Here is a 24,352-nt window from a genome sequence, read left to right on the forward strand (position 1 = left end):
TTCTTCAAGAATTTCAGCTGCTTTTGGAAGTTTTAAAGGTATCTCACTGTAAGAGGTTATTCTTTCCTGAAAGTGAAATATTAAATATGTTTGTATGTTTTATATGTTTTTTTATTAAGGACTGTCTGTGATCCATCTTCTAGTGCTGTATTGTTGACAGTTTTCCAGAAGTGATGCTGGTTTGTGTAAAGGAAGAGGATTTTAGTATAACGGAAAAGTCATGGGAAATCTGTGAGGGGCTAGGAGGTCAAACTTCATTCTGGCTGCTTCCAGCTGGCTTCCCACTGTGTAGGCTGCTGTGAGAAAAGTTCCAAAAAGGATGAAGTTTGGGACAAAATAGAACACTGTATGTGTAGTACACACAAGTTTTGCCATGTATGTGCAACACTTCAGATTGTAATACAGATAGGAAACAGCTGGCCCACATGGCACAACTAACATTTGGTATCTGTCTTGCAATGGACCAAAAGGTCAGTATAAAATTATTGTCCTAGCTTGCACACAGACCTTGTGATGCTGATTTCCTAATAACTAAATACTCAGTTTTTATGGTGTGGGTCCTGGAGGTGAGTGAATTGTACCTTTAGGCAATGAGAACCCAGAGAAGAAATAGGGGAGGGGGGAAAGTAAGAACTGCTACCCTGAAAGTTTTAACCTTGAAAAAGCTTCTAGTAAAAAGGTTAAGAAAGTCTTCAGTGTTTTTTAATTTCTTGTTTGAAGATAGAATTTGCTTAACATACACAGGATTGCTTCCACTTTTTCCGTACAGAGCACTTCTATCTCATTTTAAATTGTAGCTTGTTAAAATTGCTAGCTTCTTTTAATACTTTATCAGAAATACTGTGCAAAAAAATCTGTTTAACCACTGTTTTCAAAATATTACTGCTAACACAAGCATCTGATATTTATTTTTAAGTAGACACTAATTTGAAACCCAAAGGATTTATGTACAAGTGTGTTATTTGTGATAAGTAACTCTGGAGTTGAGCAGTAGTAATTACTCCTTTACCAAGGTCATTTTGGCAACAAGTTGGTAGAATACACTTTATTTTTGGAGACTTTCTTAATTTCTGAACGTGAGTGTTGTTCCTTCTGCATGTGTTACCTGTCTTGGCAGCTCCCAAGCATGACATGATGATATGACAAGAGAAAATGAAATACAGACCCTTTTACATAAATTGTTGTTGCTGTTTTCTTGGGCTACAGAAGCCTAGGAGAAGCAAGATGAAGTATGATTCTTCTCTTTGCATTTTCTGATTGATTTGACAGAATAATTAAGAAATTAAATGAAGCTTGTCATTGCCTCAGACTTAGGAGCCCCCTTACTCAGCAGCAAGCTAGCTGAAGGAAGCATTAACTGGCACTTCCACAGGAAATTGTAGGGATGTGAGAAACACATTGTGTAAAAAAAAAAAAAAATAAAAAAATTCTTATAATTAGGAGAAAATAGAACTCTAGGGAAAAAAACCCAAACAACTCTATTATATCTACATATGCACACAGAGCATAGCTGATAGGGACACAGGAATATTCTATTTGTTTCATGCTGTATATGAATTCTCTAAAGGTAATTCTTTGTCTTGGATTACTGCTGACATAATGCAACAAATGAAATAAGTTTTCCAGCATGAAGCCAAAGGTATGTCATGAGTCTCATATCCCTTAATTTTACTTTTTAAGCCCATTTTTTGTTCTTTCTGTAAAATGGCTTGTGCACATGCTCTCCAGAAAGCACAGATTAAATTTTAGAGTTTGCAGCTACTAAGTGTGGTGATAGTGGGAAGAGTAGATTCCTCTACTAGCAAATGCTTTTTTCTCAGGACTCAAAATCCAGCTGTGTGCATGTTGTGAACTACCCAGAAAATATCTTGCCTGGACCTGTGAAGTTAATGAATAAACCCCTTTCATCTCCTATGCTGTCAAATAATGAAAGTCCCCCATACCTTGCCATTCCTCGTACACAGTATGATGCTGCAGTCCTAGGAAGTATGATTCATCTTCCTTCTGTCACTAGCTGCACATCTGGGTATTATCTGAGTATTATGATGTCCTAGGAGATTTGAAGTTACAAATAGAACTCTTGTCACACTGGATATATATCTGACAGGAGACTAGAAGCAGTGAACCCTTTGGAATATTTCTTAGGGAAAACAAAAAGTTTAAAACTGTAAACCTGTATTTCAGTTTATAGACAAAACCGTTTAAAGAACACGACAGTCTTTGTAAAATTAGGTTCTGCTGTGATTTTCTTAAGTTGTTAGTTAAGCCTGTTCCTACTATGAATTGTGGTTTTGTGGTGTTTTTCTTTGTTTTTCTTTCTTTTTCCTTAACTTCCTTTAAGAATGCTTTCCATTGAAATATTAAAGCTTCAAGCAAAAGTAAGACCACTTTGTGCATTCAAAAGTTTGACACGGCTGCTGAAGAAAGCTCTAACAGGGCTTTCCGGAATGTATTGAAGGAATCTTGCCACTTGATGTCACTGTTGTTTGTTTTACTTTCGTGTTTTAGGCTCTTAACATAGCTCAGGTCTTGAAATGCTTCCACTCCGGTAACAATAAATTATTTTCTTTGAAGTAAAGTCTGCAAGACAAAAGAAAGGTGGAGACACGTAAATCTGGGGAGGAGGTTCGGGAGGTACTTCTCACTCTTCTTACCCCCCACGTGGAGTCAGAAGCTGTTAGTGATTCTTCCTGTGGTATGAAATAGTCTTATCTCTGCTCATAGTCTAAGTACAAGTATAGGTTTCCCTTCTGAAATGGCATATTTTCTTTTTTTTTGCCACAGACTGACTGCTGCCAGACAGAGGAAGTAGGACTGGCACACGTGCTTTGCTGTTTCTTAGGTTTTAGGTATAGCTCAAGTGGCTTGCCATCACAGCACTATTAGAGCAAATGCTTAAGGAAAAAAAACAAATGTGAATCAATGACTAAAGGATTCCTACTGCTGAAGAAATCTGAGCATCTGTTTCTTAAATAAATGCTTGTAAACAAATATGCCCTCAGAGTTTGGCCTATTTAATTAACCTAATCTCATCTAGAGGGGAGAATTGTGGTGACAAGTTGGGGGGAGGGAAGGGGAAGAAGGACTAATAATTCCCAACTGAATTTTTTTTTTCTTTTTTTTTTTTTAAGCTTTCACACTTTAATACTGTATCTGGTAATTTAATACAAGTCTTCAGCCTTCATTAAGGAATCTTAACCTAGAGCTTCATAACTTTTTATGTTAATAATTTCTTTATAGCTGATACTATCTTCTTGTCTGGTAATCTCTGTATTTTATTAATTTCTAGACTCTAATCAGTAAAGAAATATTTATTCTTCTGTTGGTTTCTGTTTTCCAGAGTCTTAGTGGAATAAAACATACATATTACCATTTCATCAGAATAATACCTGATTTAAGTTGGTATGATCTGCCCAACTAAATGGAGTTATGCTGTTTTGCTTCTGAACCTTTTTAAGCTAGTGACCAAAATCCTGTTTCATAATACAACATTTTTAAGGCCCTTCTGCAATGAATCTCAACTGCAACTTCCATGAACACTAATACATAAGAACATATTTTTCACTCTAGTACAGTCAAATCTTATGTTTGTACCTCTGTCTGCTGAAAGTAATGCTGAAACTGACCGCAGCAGAAATCATCCTTTTTACTGATCACTTGGACTACCCATATCTATCCATCTAACTTACTGACTGCTTTGTTCTAGACATTTAGTTACTTGTGAAATTTGCTGAATGTAAGCTTTGTAGCAATAAATGCAAATATTTCTTATTTGTAAAAAGACTACATGCCTGTTAGATAAACAGAAAAACACAACTTGAAGTAATGGCTGTCATAAAGAGCTACATTCTTTCTGACAGCTTGGATATGGTCATACAGTCTCACAGAAGTGCATTAACGCAGCTTAGTAAGTGCCTACCAGCTGTGCTGTGGTAAGGCTCTAGATGCTCCTAGACCACCCAGCCTGCAAAATGTGACATATTAGCTTAGTATCCTGCTACTGTATTCAACAGTAGGAGGTAGCAAAGAGCATGCATGTTAACTAGTTACTGGAGCTTAGAAAGTCACCCCCTCTCTATGGCAATTTCTGCATCATGAACTGAAAAGACGTTCAGTTGTGTGTTCATATTTGAATCTCAGATTTCTTTATTGCATTTATTTCATGCTTTTAAATCTGAGCCTTGAGACTATTTGGATAACTTAAAAAAAACTTGCTTATTTTGGAAAGGCTATGAATTTAGAAGGTAACTTGAGGACAAGAGAACAACCAAATCAGTGATTTATCATACTATCAGCAAGATAAAATTACAATGATGACAGATTGTTTCTAAAAGTCTTCTGGTACAACTTCACAAGAATACTTTTTCAACACAATTACCTCTCTTTAACTAGAGTTGGGGGAATATGTGTACAAACATCGCCTAAAGTTCAGCTGAACCTTGCCTTAGAGAGTTGCCCTGTGAAAGCTTTGGTGTTAGACCATCCTTGCTTGGCACTTTGACAGAGAAGTGCTGTGCTAGAGTCATTTGAGGAAAAATGCCTGCATTTGGTAGATCATTTAATAGCACTTATATTCACTTTTTTAGAGTCAATCTCAGAAGGATTTTTGAGAATATAAAATTTTAATAACCAGGCAATACTGTGAGAACTACTGATGCACATGGTTGCTCCCAGTTTATTGAATTCAGAATAGAAATATTGTCTCTGGGAGCAATGGAAACTTCACACAGTCATGGACTGACAACATAAATAATTTGGATATTTAATTTCCACTCAAACTATGTTCTTACTTTCTCCTGATCTAGATCACTTAGTTTCCAATGTATTAGTTAGACAAAATATATCTCCTGTTTACTTGTTTTCCTGTATTTTCTAATCCAGCACCTAATTATGAGTGGAAATGCCTCTGGCTGCCACTATGTAATGGGCAGTGTATAACAGGCATATGCTCTGAGAAGGAAAGTGAGCCTAGCAAGATTTGAAATATGATAGTTAACCTTTTAAACACAAAAGATGAGAACAAATACTCCAGTCATTATTTTTTACAACTTTTATTTCCAGGTTGTCTTCCTGAAAGGGTAGGAAGAAGGTCAGCAAAGAAAGGAAATGCAATAAAAACTGTGTTTCCTGCTACTTGTCTGCCTTAGTAGGTATGTAACGATCAGAGCTCTAGGAGAGAAGGAGAAATGCAGTTTCAGTTTAAGATTGATGTATCCTGAATCACAAAACTGTGTTGCTGTAAAAGCCAACCTGATTTTACATAGAAGAACTGATATTTACCTGCTACTCTAGCAGGGTTATTTGCTACCTCCATATTATGAGATGATTAATCAGTACATGAACTGTCTTGTATCATGCCAGCATCAGGGCTAACCAAACAGTAAATTAGGAGTGATAAGTTACAAATAACTATGTATATAATGTCTTACTTTGATGTGAAAATACTTTTTCTATTCAACAGCAAAATTCTTAATTGAAGCAGTAAACAAACATGATTTTGTTACACCCTTTGGCAGAGGAGACAAAGTGACATAGTCAGTTCTGTCTTACATGCCTCGAATCATGTGTTGTTTGTGACTCATTTCAGATCTACAACTGGCTTTATTGTTCTGTGGAACACATTATGAAGGGATATCAATTGAAAGGCAAGAAACAAGTATTGCATTGTTAGAAGGAAAAAAATCCATTTTAAAGTCATTCATTGTCTAGACTTTAGAGAGAAATGATAAAAGACAATTAAGCTGTTCTTCATAACAGATAATTGTCTTGTTTCTGGTGTAGATGGAAAATACAAGACATCTATTTTGACTTTGATTTTAATAATTCCCTTTTTAACTTGATCTTCATTTAGTGGCAAGCGCAGGTAATGGAGTCCTTAAGGGAAGGGAGGTGAGCCATGGTTACATCTGTATGATTAGTAGCCTCTGTCTTCCCTTGAAGCACTGCTAATGAAATGAAATAGTGAAGTGACTGTAGGAAATAAGACTTTCTTGACTAGTACTGTGAAGTACACAGTACTTCAGTATGGTGTTAGAGGTGAAGAATAACATATTTGATTTGTACTAAGTTTTTCTATAGTGTTGGCCAAAAATAAAAGGCTTGAGGGGGAGGGTGGTGCTGAAGAGAACTTGGTTTATATATTCCTTCAGAATATATGCATTTTCCTAAAGAATTTGCCAGAACAGTAATAATTGCTTGCTTACCTGTTATTTATCACTTGCAGAATTGCTGATTTTGGTTGAATGTAACTGGTGGTAGTTGACTGGCAAAAGGTGGCTATGTTGGCATGCAAGTAACAAACCTGCTTATCCAATAGCAAAAGAATAACAAGATGTCGAGCACTGTCTGTGTTAATGTATGAGAGATGTAAAGGTGTCATAGCTTTTACAACGGTGTTTGTTTTCAAAAGCTGTAGATAAATGCTTTAAAAGGAGATAGCCGTAAAAATGACCAGTATATGATTATAAGTAATAGAGTTACAACAGTTGAGATCTATTGCTGGGAGCTGGAGTGTCAGGTACTGTCAAATAGCTTACTCCAGTAATTGTTATCTGTCAGGTGTCAGTGGGTGTCTTGTAAGTGCTCTTTGAGTCCTGACACAAAGAACAGTGATTACAAAGTGCTGGCAAAACACTAGGTGTCATTTTTGTTTTCCATTACATGCAGGACTGGAGGATTTAAGCTGTGGTATGGAAATGTAGATAAGGAGCCACAGCAGGGCTGGGTATAAGGATAAAGTAGTCTTGATTTGATTCTTAAACCTTTGTCTTAATATTATAAGGTCATTTTTATGTCTCAGCATAATATTTTTAATTTTTTTTTTTATGCTTCTGGAGCCTGTCCCAGTATGTTTGATGCTTGTTATGGCTTCTATAAATTACTTTTTTTACCCAGATTTCTTGAGTGGCTTCCAAGATGTTTATTAAATTTATACAAAGTGGTTACCATTTTGACTGTATTCTCATAACATGCTGGTAGATACATATTTAAAACTGCTGAAAATTAGTTCTATCCAACTGGATTTTAACAGATATGAGTAAAACAACAGGCTGTGTCTTGTCTTTCATGACTGACACTTGGTAAGGAAGCTGATTTGATGAAAGAAGTGCTAACATCAAGATGAAGTATAAAAAATGTTTTATGTTGGAATATTCTGTTTTACAAAGATCAGAAGATCTGTGCTCTATTAAATTCCACTCCAGTATGCATGTTTTTAATATCCAATGTAACTATAAATTTATATTCTTGAATAGAAAGTGATGCAGGCTAGATGTTTGGCAGGGTATGTATAACAAGATTGGAAAGTAATAAAACCCAAAAAAGTATCAACAGCTAAATCTTCTCAAAAATTATTGCTGAAAATGTATTTACACTTCTTTTCTGAATAAGCTCCTCTCTTTCTCCAGGGTTACATTTGTGCTGTAGCTGTATGTTTGGGAGGACTCAAATAGCTATTTTAGAAAATATTTACCTTAAATCTTCCTGGCAAAGAATCTAAACTTCAAGATGTTTTAACAGCATTAATTAGTAGTGTTATAATCTGTTGGGACTTTTCTAAAGCTTTAGAAAAATACAGATTCTTTCAGGTTATGAGGCAAGGTGTTTATTTGTAAGAGAAACACTATGTTTGATAGTCTCGGGATCACAAAAGGTATATTCTGATTAGACTGCAAGATCTTTTCTGGTCAGAACAAATAGGGTACAATGTCACAAAATCATAGAATGTTAGGGGTTGGAGGGAAACTCTGAAGATCAAGTCCAACCCCCCTGCCAGATCAGGTCCTAAGCTAAGGCAGATCACTCAGAAAGGCATCCAGACAGGTCTTGAAAGTCTCCAGAGGAGACTCCACAACCTCTCTGGGCAGCCTGTTCCAATGTTCTGTAACTCTCACAGTAAAGAAGTTCTTCCTCATGTTGAGGTGGAACTTCCTGTGCTCGAGTTTGAATCCATTACCCCTTGTCTATCATAGGACAAGTGAGAAGAGGTTGTCCCTGCTTTCTTGATGCCCAGCCCTTGTGTATTTATAGACATTAATAAGAACCTCTCTCAGTCTTCTCTCTAGACTGAAAAGGCCCAGGTCTCTCAGCCTTTCCATGTAAGGCAGGTGTTCCAGTTCCTTAATCATCCTCATAGGCCTCCTTTGGACTCTCTTAAGTAGATCCCTGTCCCTCTTGAACTGGGGAACCCAGAACTGGATGCAATACTCCAAGTAAGGTCTCACTTGAGCAGAGTAAAGGGGAAGGAGAACCTTCCTTGATTTGCTGGACACACTCTTCCTGATGCACCCCAGGATACTATTGCCCGTCTTGGTGACAAGGGCACATTGTTGTCTCATGATGTCCTGTGTCCTGGGACAGAAGCTAAAAAGACCAGCAAGTGCCATCTCTAGGGAACATACGAAATACTAGAAAATTTCTCTACACTCCAGCATGTAATCATAGTGTATTTTTTTTTTATTTGAAAAGAGTAGTAACTTCATAATTCCCCTTCTGTTTCAGAATCCTTTAATGCAAATGTAGCTCTCTGTGTTGATGTGTTTCAACTTCATTCCTAACACTTGAAGATAGGGTTGTGGAAAAACTACTGAATTCTAGGCATGAGGTGTACATGCAAGTTCTATCTGGTAGGAACAACTCCCTTGAGAAGAGGAAACACTGTGCAGAGCTATGTGAAAATAAATTTGGAATAAACAATAGAGCAAGTAACAGTGCAGCTGAATGGACAAAGTCCAGATGTGCATTTGCAACACAAATTTCTGACTAAATTATAATTAGAATATGCTGGCCAAATACATGCAGAATTAAACTTATTACAGTCTTTGTTACTAAATAAAACTGTTTTCTTTTCTTTCTACATATTCATTTATATACTTTATCTTGCTTGCTTCATCTAATACCTTGGTCTTGCAAGCTCTGAAGCTAAAAGATGTCTTGTTACCATGGAGTTCACCATAGGGAACACGAAATACCACCTTTAAAAAAAAAAAAAAAAGAAAGAAAAAAGATAATAGATATTCTGTGTGTTTTTGTGAAGTGACTGAATTCTGGGGCCAAAAAATAATTGGGTAGGGGGAGAGGAAGAAAACCTGCTATTTCTAGCCCCAAGCCTGGCTTCTTAGCATATGAAAGAAATCTAAGCTTTGTTTTCATATTATTTTTTAATTTAAATCCTTATCGATTTCAACAACCAAGAGAATAATATGGATATCAGCAGAGTCTTATGTCAGTATCTACTTGTGATGAGCTGTAACTATTGTGGAATCATGGCCTCCTACTTTGGCACCAGGTTATAACTACTGCTATTTCCCCCAGTGCGACTGCATGTTCTGCCATATGTGCATTTTACAGATGTGGCACTGGAGCCAATCTGTCTGGATCTTTCATATCTATCTATGCAGGAGCCTCTCTTTGACCTCTTGCCATGACTTACCTGGCAGTGCATTTATCTAGATAAATGGTTTGAACTTCAGGGTTTGTTAATTTCCCCTTAGTCCTGTGCTCTCATAACTGTGAGATTTTGGGACTCTTCTGCTTAAAAACAGATTAAAAAAAAACAAAAACAAAACACCTGTCCAAGCTCAAAACCTCAACACAAGCAGCTGTTTTGATGGTTTGTTGGAAAAAAAAGATAGCAAGTATGAGATCAAAAGACTTGATCCCAAATGTAAGCCTAGTGTTTAAATGTTTTTCTTCATTGCTTGTTTATTATAGTATCACGGAAAATAACACTGATTTCAGGTTAAATCTATTAAAAAATAATCTAGGAAATATTTTTTAAAACAATAAATGAAATTTCCATACCTGGAAGGAAGTGTGGTGTGGAGGGGAGAATAGAGGAAAATAAAACAAAAAATGAATACCAAATTTAACATAATTCCTGGTGTTTGAGATGCAAGCTTTCATCATGGAACTTTTATCTTTTTTCTCCTCTGCCCTCCTGTTTTTTCTATGAGTTGTTCTCAGAAAGACCAAGTTGATATTTTGTCTCAAAAATAGAGATTCTTGCTGAGATTTGACCTAAATGAATTAAGAACTTCAGCTGTTTTTCCCTCCCAAAAAGTCAGAGAGAGAGAGAGGTGATAGCTTGTCATATATCTTTATCAGAGTAATATGGTCTTCCACTAGTTATTGAGGAAACTGCATTCTAGAATATTTGTTTTTACTTTAAAAAAAAATGTGATGAAAACCCATTGACACTCCCTGTCTTGAGTGGTGAAGTGTGTAATTTTTTTTAAGAACGTTTCAGGCTTGATCTTCACTCTTATAATCTATGTAAGGAATAAATTTGGTACAAGTCTTTTATTTTCTTCTTGAAAAGGTAGATTGTAAATTCTATCCTACTGCATGTTTTTAAATTTCAAAGTAGTTATACTAATGCTGGCCTTGAACCTCTATATGACTTTGATGCCAGTAACCTAAAAGGAGAACTTGGTGTTGTAACTAGTTATAATAGCTTTAAAAAACAGTATCTTTCATCTTCAAAACTTCTATGCAAGCTCTGTTTCAATCTGGGCAAGGGAACATTATTCCATTTTTACCAGAGAGGCCACAGAAGTGATTTTCCCATCTTAATCAATACAATGCTGTTTACTAAACTTCACCTTTATTTTTAAGTAATTACTGGAATTATTTGTTCTATCACATCCACTTCAAGATATATGTGAATTCTACATCTGAAGATTACTTTTCTCACTGGCTTCTATCAACAGGATAGCTTTCTTCTAGTCTTGCATCCGCTACCTTTAAGAACACTATCTTGGCATACTTACAAGAAATAACTAATGTTCTACAGAAGCAAATGGCTAGTGATTTGCAGCTCTCCCTAGTGTAGGCTAAACTTTAAAGACAGATACTATTTCTGAAAAATTTCAACATGCTCACTCCCATTGTTCTGGCTTGTATTCTACTTAGTAGATGGGAGAGTAGTTAGTTTTGCAAAATCGATTTTGGCTGTAAGACAGCTTTTGAAAATGTGGTGGAAGTTACGGAGACAGGCCTCTTTAATGTAGGCTATGTACCTAAAAGCAGTGCTCATTGGTACAGCCATTGTATTTGGGTTGCCCTTTGTGTACAACAAACAGAAAATGTTTGCTAATAAGTGATAAATACAACATTTTTTTCTGTGAATCTTCTATGGTTATATTAACAACCTTGGGTGAGAAACTTGCCCACTTCAATGAAACCCGAAGGGTCCTCTGTGTCGTGGTGGTAAAGCAGTTCTGAAGTATGGTTTTGCAATCTTAGGAAAAAGTTATGTTGGAAGTGACTTCTGGAGCTATCAACGACAAACTCCTTCTCAAAGAAAGGCTAAGTTTAAAGGTGTAGGTCAGGTTTTTCCAGATTTCTTGTAAACCTTCAGGGATGAAGAATCCACAGCCCCTCTGGACTCTTGTTTCTGTGCTTAACTGCTTTCATTATTTCTTTACATCCATCATAATTTCTCTTGCTGCTATTCATGACTGTCACCTTGAGCATTTGCTCTGCTTTTCTGATCTCCTCTAGATGTCTACCTTTAAGTAGTCAGACTGCAATCAGGTTCTCCTTAGTCACCTTTTTCTAGCCTAAACAAGCTCAGTTGCATCAGCATCTCCTCAAGCATCATGGGCTCCCACCTCTGCCTTAGTGAAGTATTACTGGACTCGCTTGCCAATATTTCTGCTGCAGAAATAGTTCTCCCAAGGGCAGGCCAAAACCCAGAAGAATATATTTCAGGTGCTTCAACAACGCGAGGTGGAGAGGAGTGTGCCGTTCTCCTGGCTCTTTGGCAGTCCTGCTGCCTTTCAGTTCAATAGGCATGTAGCTACAATTGCAGCAAGGACTCCTTATTGGCTCTTGTTCAGTTTGCTTTATGCTAGGACTACTGGGTTCTCTTTGGCTACCAGATCAGCCTGTGCCTGACCTGTACTTTGCAATGCATGTTGCTGCTCAGGTTCAGGCTTCTCATTTGTCTTTGAATGTCATGATGTTGCTGTTGGCCTGGTACTTTAGTCTACCTAGGTCCTTCTAGGCAGCAATTGTGCTGTCCTCTAGTGTTTCAACAGCCTCTCCACGCTGGATTGGATGAGTGCATCTCTGCCTTGCCTAATATTATGACACAATCTCTTCTAACTCCAGTACTATCTCCAAGGAATGCCACTTGCAAGCAGCTACCAATCCTAGCCGCTGGGTGCTTATGCAAGTTCTTCAGGCTATTCAGACACACTCTAAAGGTGAGTTTGTTGCTGCAGTTTCATTCCAGCAAGTCCTACTTCTGAGAAGTCTAATTTCACTACAGTCATTATACTGATAAACCCAGCTGAGCTACTCTCTGATCCTTTATTCTTTTTCTAGTTTACTTACATGTTGCTTCTTAGATTTTTCATATAAGATCCACAGTGAGTGGGTTTAAAAGAAAAAAACAATCCAAAAGCAAAACAAACAAACCCCAACAAAACAAAACTAAAAAAGCCAAAGCAGAACACACCTCTGTTTAAAACTTGTCCCTCTTTGCATTGCCTGCACATTGTGTGTATTTTTATATTCTTATATCTTGCTGCTATTTGGAAGATTAATATAGCATAGTACAAAAATATTGTTTAACCATTTTAAAATAGTTTTAATGCATTGCTTAACTTATTTTATGGATATAATATTCTGTGTTAACAGAATTGGACTCCCCAGTTCCAGAGAGGCAGGGAGCTGCTAGAGAGAGTCCAGCTAAGGGCAACAAAGATGATTGGGGGACTGAAGCATCTCCACTTTGAGGAAAGGCTGAGAGAGCTGAGACTCTTTAGCCTGGAGAAGAGAAGGCTGAGGGGAGAACTGGTTAATGTCTATACGTTTCCAAAGGGTGGGTGCAAGGAGGATGGAGCTGGACTCTTTTCAGTAGTTCCCAGTGACAGGACAAAAAGCAATGAGCACAAGCTGGAACATAGGAAGTTCCATTTAAATATGAGGAAAAACTTCTTTATGGTGAGGGTGACAGAGCACTGGAACAGGCTGCCAAGGGAGGCTGTGGAGTCTCTTTTTCTGGAGATATTCAAGCCCTGCCTGGATGCAGTCCTGAGTAATGCGTTCTAGAGAATCCTGTGTTAGCAGGGGAGTTGGACTAGATGATGTCTAGAGGTCCCTTCCAACTCTGACAATGCTGTGATTCTGTAATGATCTATGACTTAATTCAGTTTCTTCACCCAGCTCTCAAAATTACTACATGAAATTATTTTTAAAATATACTGTATTTTTTTTTAAATATGCATTCAAAACTCGTCAGCATTAATGGATGAAGAAATTGCAACTAAAGGCAAGTGAACCAGGTCATAATAATTTACAAATATTTAAAGTGCTTCATACAAAAATGGTAAAGCATTGATTTGTAAGTATAGAAAAAAGAAGCATCAGAATATGAACAAAAGACAGATAAGCATGGGAAGGAAAGAAAGAAAAACAAAGAAAAAATGACAGAACTACAAAATAGTTTCCAAGTATTGGTCTTAAGTCTGGTTTTGGCTACATTCATTTTCACAGGAACTAGGAGAGAAAAAAAAAATCCCCCTCTCGAAGGTCACTAAGAAAGATTTCAGATGGAACTCATGGGAAACAGGAAGCTCAGGGAATGTTATAGTATTTTGATACCAGTCTATGAATATCAAAGTGAAAGTATTTATAATCTCTTCAGTTATTCATGAGAAATGCAGTAATTTGTGCAGTATCAAGAGTTACAAAGAACACTTTCCAGAGCTTTTGAAGCAAGAATGCAAAACTGTAGTATCTTCTTCTGGCACATGGCCATGGGTTTAGATGTATTCCATGGGCTAATTATTCAATTTACCTATGTCTCAGGGTTGATCTGTTTGTTATTTTTTTTGTTTTGGTTGTTGGGGTTTTTTGAGAGGGAGTGCATGTAAGTGGGGATTGTTTGTAGGGTTTGAGTTTCTTTAAGAACAATGGCTGAAAGCTGGACCTGTTCAAAGCAGTTATAAAGCCACCCTCAATATCATGTGGACCACATTTTATCTAATAGAATTCTTCACCCTTAGTTATACTGCCTATATGAAAACCAGAGCTTGATTTCAGAAAATTTGAGTTTAATTTCAGAAATTTCCTGTGTTTAATCTCAGTCTCTATCGCTCCATAAGACATCAGAAGTCTCGTTCCTTCTACTCTTCCTGTCTGATGTTTCAAGTCAACAGTTGACCTGGGCTTAAACCCATATTGTGCAATGTGATGTATGTCTAAAAAACTTTGCCACTCTACCTAGGTTTCCAGTGTTGGTCACCTAGGAGATTGGTGGGAGGTCATCATGGACAGACACACAGGGATCAATACAATCAGGTGACTGCCAATTTATTTTACGTGCCAACCTTTCTTATATACCCCCTTGCTGTGTACACGCGCCCGAAGCCACTCTTGTCATGGGTCAGTTGCCATAACGCCTGCCACGACCTAAACAGGGATTGGTTCCTAGCGCGCACATGCGCAGTCGTGACTCTCCGCCTCACTTCCTTCTTTGGCACATCCGGAAGTTGCTTGCTTCGCTGCTCACTTTCTCAGTTGGTATCCATGGGAACGACCTTGCTCGGGAGCCCAGGTGTTATCAGAAAAGGCTGGATTGCTCACATGTCCATTGCTCGGTAGAAGGGCCCTCTACAGAGATGTACAGTGGGAAAACAACCTGAGGACAATCACTTTTTTCTTACACAGAAGTGGCCCTATAACAGGACCAATTCTATATCTTTTTCTAGGCAGAGACAATCTTTGAAATGCATATCTTAGACCTGTTTGAGTTAGGGGCTTCTCTCACCTTCTTAGTGAAGAATGAAGCTGCATACAAGATCAGACAGCAAAAGAATAATAAAAAAAAAAGTTGAAAGCATTGCTAGAAATGGAAGTATTTGTCCAGCAGAGTCTTAAAAACTTCTAGGATGAAGACTATGCAGTGTCCTTGGATATCTTGGTTAAATGTTTCACTACCCTCTTGAAGGAAAAAGTTGTTTCTATGCTATGATAGATCCTTCTTACTACATTCAGTGTCTCTTGCCTGCACAAATTCTTAATGCCTACACTAGTCAGCACTGATGAGGGGAAAAACAAACCTAGGTTCTTGGATTTTAATGTTTTGGATACATGTCCTAACTAGATCTTTTGAACAGGTGTCTCCATTACCAAATGTTTTTAGTATCCAGACTTGGAAACATTTTGAAATAAGTGTTTCTAAAAATATTGGTGATTTTGTGTAAAATAATTACATAATAATTTAAAATGTAGAAATTATTTTTCTTATCTGAACCTGACAGTTTTCAACTGGGTTCTGGTTCATGTCGTAGTGAAGAAATAACTTAAAATACAAACCAAGCAAACAAACAGCAAAAAAACCCAAATCCAGAATAGGTAAACAGGAGTGATTTGGAATCCCCATATCTTTTTTTCCTTGACTACCTTTGTCATCAGCATGTACTGTGTAGAACAGGTAGAATGAGGTGGTGAGGATGCTTTCCTGGCAGTTGCTTTAACAGCATTTTGAGCATAATGGTTGTCTACAATGCCATGAGAAACAAAGCAGTTCTCTGTTAGAAATGTTAAGTGATGTAATTTAAGGGAAACGCATCTGGTACAACCAAATGTCATCTTTGCGCAAATAACATAGGTAACTTGACCAGCCAAACTTAGAGTTCTGAATAAATAAGTAAGGACAAAATGACTCCAGTATTTTTTCTAAATAATTATTTCTTGTTGGTGATACAGCAGTATTTCCCTTATTTCTCTACCAGTCTGAAACCTAGCCTGATTTCCTTGGGTTGGCAAGAAAGGAAAATTTCCAAGGCAATTTATACTTAGAAGAAGAAAAGCTGTCCTCTTCACTTTAACAACTGCTAAACCATGTTACACCTTTTAATTAAACATAGTGAAAGTTGTTTTGAATTTTCCGTAATGACACAGGATGCTAAACTCCTTTGTCAAAAGTAGTCTCATAAGTGTATTGGTTTGCTTCCATTTCAGTGCCTAGTTGTCAAAAGAGAAGACATGTCAATTGTTTTTTGCTTGAAGTATAAATAGGATGCCAGCACAATGCTCTTGATGCTGGTGAGAACTGATACTGCCATTGAAGTACCACACGTGATCCAGAGAGAGGAAATTCTGCCCACGCATACAGGCCAAGGAAGCAAGCATTTAGTCAATGAAAAAACAGGGTATCCTCAGAAAAATGTATGAGAATTACTTCAGTCGCAAGCTGTAAACAAGCTTATCCTAGCAACTGGAATGCATTAAGAATTGTATTGACACAAACCCTGTAATACTTGGGCTTAAAAACTGAGTGCCTAGTAAAACTTTGGAAAGCAGTTCAGTGTGCTAAGCAGTACACTAGTGCAGTGATACATCTCCAGAAAAACTGTAGAAAGCAAAACGGGGATTTTCCCTAAAGTTTCTAAGGAGCTTAGGCTAGCATTAACTAATAATGACACACCAAGTCAGTTGTGTAATTCAACTAGAAAATTAGTAATCTTTTGCTAGCCTTCTGTATAGCATCTTAGGGAAATTTTTCTCACTGTAGCCTTTTATTTCAGAGTAAAGTTTAAAGGATTTTTTTTTTTCAGAAGACTGCCACCCCTTAATGAAACAAATATGCACAGGGGTATTTACTAAGTTTCCCACTGTAATACTGTTTGATGTATTTCAGTCTGCTTGTAGCATATAGATCCATATTTTTCTCATTATCTTCTTGCCTACAATTATATGACTTTCTGAAATATTGTATTTATGGGAAGCATGTTCATGGTAAGTATGTTAATCTAGCCTCTCCAGTCTAATAGTTGGGCTAGGCATCCTGTGTAGCCAAACCTCTGCAATGAAAATGTTCTATCAAGGTATTTATGTTATCGTACCAGATGACATTTTTTAAATAAAGCTTTCTCAAAAATAATTTTAAGTACAGTTCTGCAATCTTTTTAGTTATATACACTGATGTGACTCAGAGGGCTGTCCTCAGTTCTCATTTGGCAATCCTTGTTACAAAGAAATCTGAAGTAGGCACCTGATGAACACTAGTGATGGTACTTCTTTTTCTGGTGAGAGGTGGTGAGAGCTGCAGAATCCATGCAAGCCCCATGCAGGATGTCAGTTTTCTACATGATCTCTACTTTAGCATGGGATTAGACATTTGTATGTTTTCTAAAGATGCATGTTAAGTTTTTGTGACTGGAAGGGGAAAAGAATAGAAAATACCGATGTGAGAAGATTTATATCTTATTTGTGTTAAATGCCACTGAACTATGATTCTGCTCAGATTTGTTTCTGACAGCAGGAGTCTCTGTTAACAGCTCATAGATTAAATGTACCTCCCAATAATTGAAGTGCTTTGTGTCTTACTGAAGCATTCATTGGTTTGATGGTGTGTAGGTATTGCTAAAGACTGGTTACTGTTCTCCAACACAATACTAGTAAATCAAATCAGCGTTTGCAGAAAGATGACATTTCATGAAATTTAATTTCCTTTATCAAAGGACACTTTCCATTTACAAAATGCTACAATTTAATGTGATTAAAGAACAGCTGCATAGAAGGTGTGTATCTGTTACTGACTAGTAACAGCAAAAGCATAATTGCAGGTTTGGGGATCTAACAGTAGTACAGGGGCTGCATGTGATTTCTTTACTTACAAGAAAATACCTTTGTTATTTGGCATCACTTTTCCACAAAGTAATCTTTAAAGTAGATGAAAGTTAGACAGTAATTTAATACAAGTAATGCACAAGCCAGAAGGTGAAACAGCATTTCAACTATATAATAGATCAATAAAAGAAGGTCTTAAGTAAAATTACTCTGTTAGGCCAGAATAATTAAGTTTTAAGATCTACCAGGATGCAATTACTTCATACAAACAGCAGAACTGAAGTACTTGGAAAAGTATAGTACACTTGACACACAGGTTTTATTCTTACAGTTATGAAAAACAGTTTGAAATACTCCAAATTTCTGTATCAAACAGGGAAAGGAACAAGGTTAATTTAGATAATAGCCTGTATTCTTTTAGTTGTTCTAAAGTGAAGGTAAAGGCTTTTGATTGAATGAAGCAAGTGTGTATTTAAAATTGAATTGAAATGGAAATATTAAATTATATTGCTTTTAAGCTTCTCACTAGCGGGATGACATTCACATTTCTATTGACATAAGTAATTCCTATCAAAATAATTATTTTGAACATTTTTATAAATTTAAAAAAAAATGTATTTTCCTGATAAAATAACTTCCAACACCAACACGCTCAATATGCAGAACTTGCACTGAAAACCATGTGTAGACATGAACCAAGCACCCCAAGAAGCCAATACAAAATCAGCTTTCCTTAGATAATTTTCTTCAACCTGTTCTTAAATCCTCCCAGGCCAGCTGGAAGCAGTCTTAAACTTTACTGGTAGATCGTTGTTATGCATTGGAAAAATCTTTCTTCCTGCAATTTAAGCTCATTGCTTGTTATGCTATCTGCTATAAAGATGAGGAACATGGCTGTTCTTGGTTTTGACATAGTTAAATATTATCCTTCTCTTCCCTCAGTGCTCTTCTTCACCTTCTGCCCTTTGAGTTAAGCAACTAAATTCTTTTCATTTCTCTTGAAATAAAATCTTCAAAATTCTACTCTAGATAAGGTCATTACCTGTTATTCAGGTTATGTTCATGTTTGAACTTCGTAGGATGATGATTATTCTTTTGGTTTGTCTTAAGTAGTTCAGATTCTTGAGTGTTCTATCCTTGTTGGGACAGTTTTTAAAAAGGTGTGGTAAGCACACAGACCACTTCATGATTTGCTGGTTAGGACACTTGTGCAGAGTTGGGAGATGCAGGTTGCATTTGAAGGCAAGGGAGCTGAATTTGTCTTCCACACCCTGGATGAATGCTGGAATTTATACAGAAGAAAGGTATCATTGTACCTGTTGTGAGGTTGTTAAGAAGAAATCTATAAGATTACCAAGACAAATGGAGTCACTTGAACGATTTAGGGAAAGAAACATCTATTTTCTGGTCTACTTTTACATTTTGAAAGAACTACCTGGCAAAATTCTCAACCTTGCCATCAATTGAACATCCATGAATATGTACAGAAGTAAATCTAGAGGTATGTAGGGAATTCTGTTTATTCTGTTGATTCCCCTAGAGGTTCTCCTGATTTAGGTATTAGCTAAGACCTGGGAGGTGTGTTTTTACTTTGGGTATCTAAAATGTATCAAAGTCCTATTCTTAGCTTCCTGGTTTTGCATTGGTTTTTAGATCTAGACACATTTTGCTTTGTTTTGCCTTTGATCTGTAAATGAGATAAGTGCCATATGATTTAGTAAAGGCTGATATGCTCATTTAGTTCAATAATGGGCTTGTATGGCCATCCTTACAATTCCACTGAAGCGGTTTGTTAAAGATTGGGACACTTCACTTTTTGTCACTTCACTGCCATAACCTTGTCAGATATGTCTCTTTATCAAAGGACTTATCAATCTGCTCTCATGTTTCTTGTCTGTTACTTTAAGTGACCAAACATACTCTCCAAGGTTTGTTTGTCGTGGGTTGTTTTTTTTTCCTCATAAATCTTAATAATAATCCTTGTAAAGATCACCACTCTTGGTCAGAGAGCTTATAGGAAGGTTTTTCTGGTGTTATTGGGTTAACATATTACAGTTTCTCCATTATATCTGTGCTGCCACTGTACAGGGGAAATTAGTGATTGCTAGTGGGGCAGATGTGTATCTGGTTTTTATGCAGTTTATCATTTCCGATTAAGAAATGTTTACATAAATTATTTTTAGGTAAAGGTTTGGCATGTTTGACTTTGACTTTCTGCTTTTCAGATTAAATAGTTAGAATCACTAGTAAACCCAGCCATGCTATAGACTAAATAAGCAATTTTCTTATATTCAGCTTTTGTGACTCCTCTTTTTTTTATAGATTGTATATATCTACACATACATGCATACACTTCCCCTGTGAAGCATACTGCAGTTTTTAGCCTATGTGTCAAAGCTTTAGCATATAGGAAATATTTGAATCTGTGTCACTGTATATCTGTACAAGTACTTACTCTCTGTGTCTTAACTTAATCATTCAAAACACAGTAAAACACAGAGTGTTTTCCTTGTCTGCAGCAGCATTCTTTGAAAGGGAAGATTCTCTAGTGAATTCATTATTACACAAGTCCCACCCCCATGAAACTGCTGTAGGCACATAACAGGATTACTGATCCAGAGTTTACTAGGATGCAAGTAAAATTGTTCCAGTCAGTGAGAAGCAAGCATCTTTGACTAAGGTAAGAGAATACTCTCTTTTATACACCTTGTGTAAGAATAAGGAAGGGTTTCTAGTTTATTTTCTGTAAATACAATTTCTTTAGATATTGCAGTACCTTTTCAATTTATATGGAAAAAAAAAAAAAAGATCTTTTTAAATGCTCTAAACCTGGCTTTGTAAAAATAGCTCGTTAGGGTTAGTATATTCCCATTCAAACAACACAAGTGAAGATTACTTTACTATTTGGAGAAGAAATATGGTTCAAAATCATCTAAAAATTGTGAAGGTAGGGCTTTTGTGCTTACTAGATTGAATTACTTGCAATTTTGAGAGACAACACAGGAGTTATGAGGAAACTAGTGTTGAGCAACAAATATCTCATAATTTCATAGCAGTATGGAAATTACAATTTTAGTTTCAAAATATTGCTCACTGTATGTTGTCTTTGAAAAAGAATACATATTTTCTCTCACAATTAATGTTTAGGTAATAGTAATTTGTTATAATTCTAAAAAAGGTTTGATACAGATCTTCTAACTTTCTTAATAAGCTAATGTGTCAAATGTATTCATGTAGTTATATGAAAATGAATTAGCCAAATCTAATAACATTACTGCATAGAAGTGCTCTCAAAAGGTAAAGCTGCCTAATCGATGTGGTGACAAATGAAATGATCTGTGGCCTTCAAGGTTAAAAGTTAATTGAATGAATGGACGGTATATATTTTTTTAAACAGCTGCTCATATATTCCTAATGGAGAGCTTGGTTTATTCCTCCTTAAAGTAATTGTACATTCATCCTTAATTGAAATGCCCTGGTTTTATCCAGCAAGTTGCTTTTAGACAGGGCAAGGGTCTTTGACATTTATACTTGGAAGATTTAGGTTGTCAGGATGATGTATAGTGCATCCACTTATAACTGTAAGTGACTAAAAATCATTTTAAGATGCACTTAAAATATTCCCCTACTCACAAATTCTAAAAGCTGAGTGAGCAGGTCCTGGAAAATATCTCAGTTTATTAAATACATTCCACTTCTCAGATACTGCTTGCGTTCCTCATTACTGCATGAGGAAATACAACACAGTTCAGGTTTTTTTGAGAAGTAGAATTTTATTTGCATAACCAGCTACCTACAGCATAAATTAATTACTCCGCTGGCAGTTAGGTTGAGAAGACTATGTAATAGGGTCTAGACTCTTGTAAGTTCTCTTGCTGGGACTCAGGCATCAGAAATGTCATAACAGTTGTTAATGTTCATGTGATCATCCATCTCTCCAAAAAATTATGCAAGCCAGCTGCTTTTCCTGCACTTCCTCCAACTTTTCCATCTCGGGGGACACAGTGATCAGAGCTACCTTTGTTTTTGACTGCAAACCCTGCACACCCACTTGTGCTTTGTGGGAGCCTGTATCTGTCAGTCAGTTCTGGCCCATGTCATGTCTTCTGATTGCTCCTCCAACAGCAGCCATCCTGAAAGGCTGAATTTAATGTCTCCTCAGACTGAGGGAAAGGAGAGAAACAAAGATTTAGGAAAAAATTCTGTTCAGTTGCAGAAGCATAAATTGACTCATTAACTCCTGTTTAAATGGGGTCTCAATCAGGACCCAGTGACATGCAATATTAAAACAATGAGAGAGTGTAAAGTAGTACCTGCTGCCAGTGGTCCATCCATCTGCTATGTTATGACAAGCTGGACAGAATCAATCAATCAATTTTAGTACAGAGATATCTGAAAGTTGGGGAGGGAGAGGGGTTTCTCAGGGATAACCACATACTCCAAAAATTACTGCCACTGGACAGCACAGTAGCTCTAGTTTCAACCTTCAAACCTAGAACCTTTTCTGGATTGACCTAAACGCATTATGGCACAGTGTGTGCAGTGGCATACAGGTATGTCAAATAGTCTGACAGGGAAATGGGTTTTGTTACTTGTGGGTTTTGGGGTCAGTCATGCTAAATCTAGAAAACAAGTTATCTGTATCATTGCACCTACTGAAAGTTGGATATGCTATAGTTATTTGATAAAGCAAATTGTGTTCTCAGTTTAAATTTCGAACAGGAAATAAGGTGTTGATAAAAAACTACAAACTGGTTCTCTCTCAACATCCAAGTTCATTTCAGAACATCAGCAGTGGCACAGGAAATTTTAGCATGTTTTGGGGGTTCCAAATTCTAGATAAACAACCTGATTCTCCTATTGCTGGATCTGACTCTCAACTCCTGGTGTCTAGAGCAGGGGTTTACTACATTTCCGCTACTTGGTTTCAGGGAGGTACTGTGCAATGCAGCAACATGAGTGCACAGCATTCTTCACTGGTACCTGACAGTAACAAAGCTGACCCTGAGCATATGCAAGCAGGTAGTTCTTTTGTTTTGTGGTTTATACACTTTGGACATAACACTGATAGGACTGCCTGCTGGCCTTAGGTTTACACTGTATTCCACTGCTTAACACATCTGTGAATTGAGTAGGTTCCTGCCATTTCATTGCTGTAGCTTGGAAAAAAGATCTTTGTAAATGGTATCTTAGAAGTGTGCAGTGAAATAAAGTCTGATTCTTGAAAACTTGACAATTAACAATGACCTGTTCTTTTCACACTTGAATGTCATCTACATGCCAAATGTGTGAAAAATTTCCACATCATTTGCTTTATTTTCTTTCTTGTTTTCCACTCTTCCCCTCCAAAACAATGTAGAAAACACACAAGTGTCTTGCATGCTTTGGAATATTGGTGGCTTTCCAGAGTGAGGAAAATTTAAAAAAAAAAAAAAAGGGGGGGTGGAGGGGGGCGAGAAGCCAAAGTAAGAGCCTTCCTCTGTCTAAAATATGTATCCACAAATAGATATTCTACATATTTACATACTTTTGAGGGGTTTTTGTAGTTGTTAGCTACAAAGAAAAGGAGCTCCTACATCTTTCCATTCTCTTGCTCTGGTCAAAGTGCAATCTCACCATATAGTGAAAAGGTAAGTTCTAGAAGTTAGAAATTCATGAAGTGTCACAGTTTGTCTCAGGATTGAGAACAATGCTCTTGATCCCCTCCCCCTCCCATCCAGGTAAGGAGGGAGAGAGAGAATGAGGAGAGCAATGCTCTGGATTGAAAACTAAACTACACAGCTTTAATTAAACAATTAATGATAAAAGAAATTATGTACAATTATATACAAAAAAATATATGTATGTATATAGGTACGTGCTCAAACCAGGACATGAAGGTAGGCAAAATGCAAAGAAATTGTGTAGGCAAAGGTGGAGGGAGAAGTCATTCCATCCTTCCCATGCCTGGAAAGAAAAGAACTTGTGCTACCACTTTTGTATGCTCCAGAGTGAAATATTATCCCTCCTCTACAACACAAGTTTTACAGTGGGGTAAAGAGTAAGTTTGTCAAAAGTGCTGTTTCCATGACAAAAACACCTTCAGCAACCCTTTTGATTGCACTTTTAATGCTGAATAATAATAATAATAATAATAATAATAATAATAATAATAATAATAATAATAATAAATCCTCAGTGTGTTACAAAGTGCAGTTTGGAAGTGAGAAAGGAGATAGTTGTTTTGGTTTTTGGTTGTTGTTTGTTTTTTCTTAAATCTGGAGTCCAGTAAAAAGCTGCTTCACTTGTGTGGACAGAAAGTAAGAGTAGAATTAATAGCAGAAATGTTGACTCACCATTGGTAATATTATCTTCCTAAGTACCTTGTCCACTTTTTCATCAAAAAGCTTTGAGCTCCTAAAATTCCTGCATGCTGGGTTTCTCAAGTCCATGCTGATTGTGGTAAAATTTCCACACAGGCAAGGCTTGAAACGTGATGGAGTGATTTTTTTTTTTTTTTTTTTTCTCTGCTTCTATCTCTATTGAGGCCTGGTAAAAAGTGGAAAATATGTTAAAGGAATACAGATTTTACTGATAGTCAAGAGTAATTTGTGTGCAGAGCCTTGAGAGCAAGCAATCTTGGTAGAGTATACTGACAGTATCTTAATAACTTGCCTATACCTGTTCCAACCAATCAGGCTAGTAGCTTGTGGCTAATAAGGCTGTGAATTTGATGGCCTTGATAAAGGCACCTCTGAATAAATGAGGGAATTCTTGTGCTGATATG

Source organism: Apus apus, chromosome 4 (assembly GCF_020740795.1).
Source record: "Apus apus isolate bApuApu2 chromosome 4, bApuApu2.pri.cur, whole genome shotgun sequence".
Taxonomy (NCBI): Eukaryota; Metazoa; Chordata; class Aves; order Apodiformes; family Apodidae; genus Apus; species Apus apus.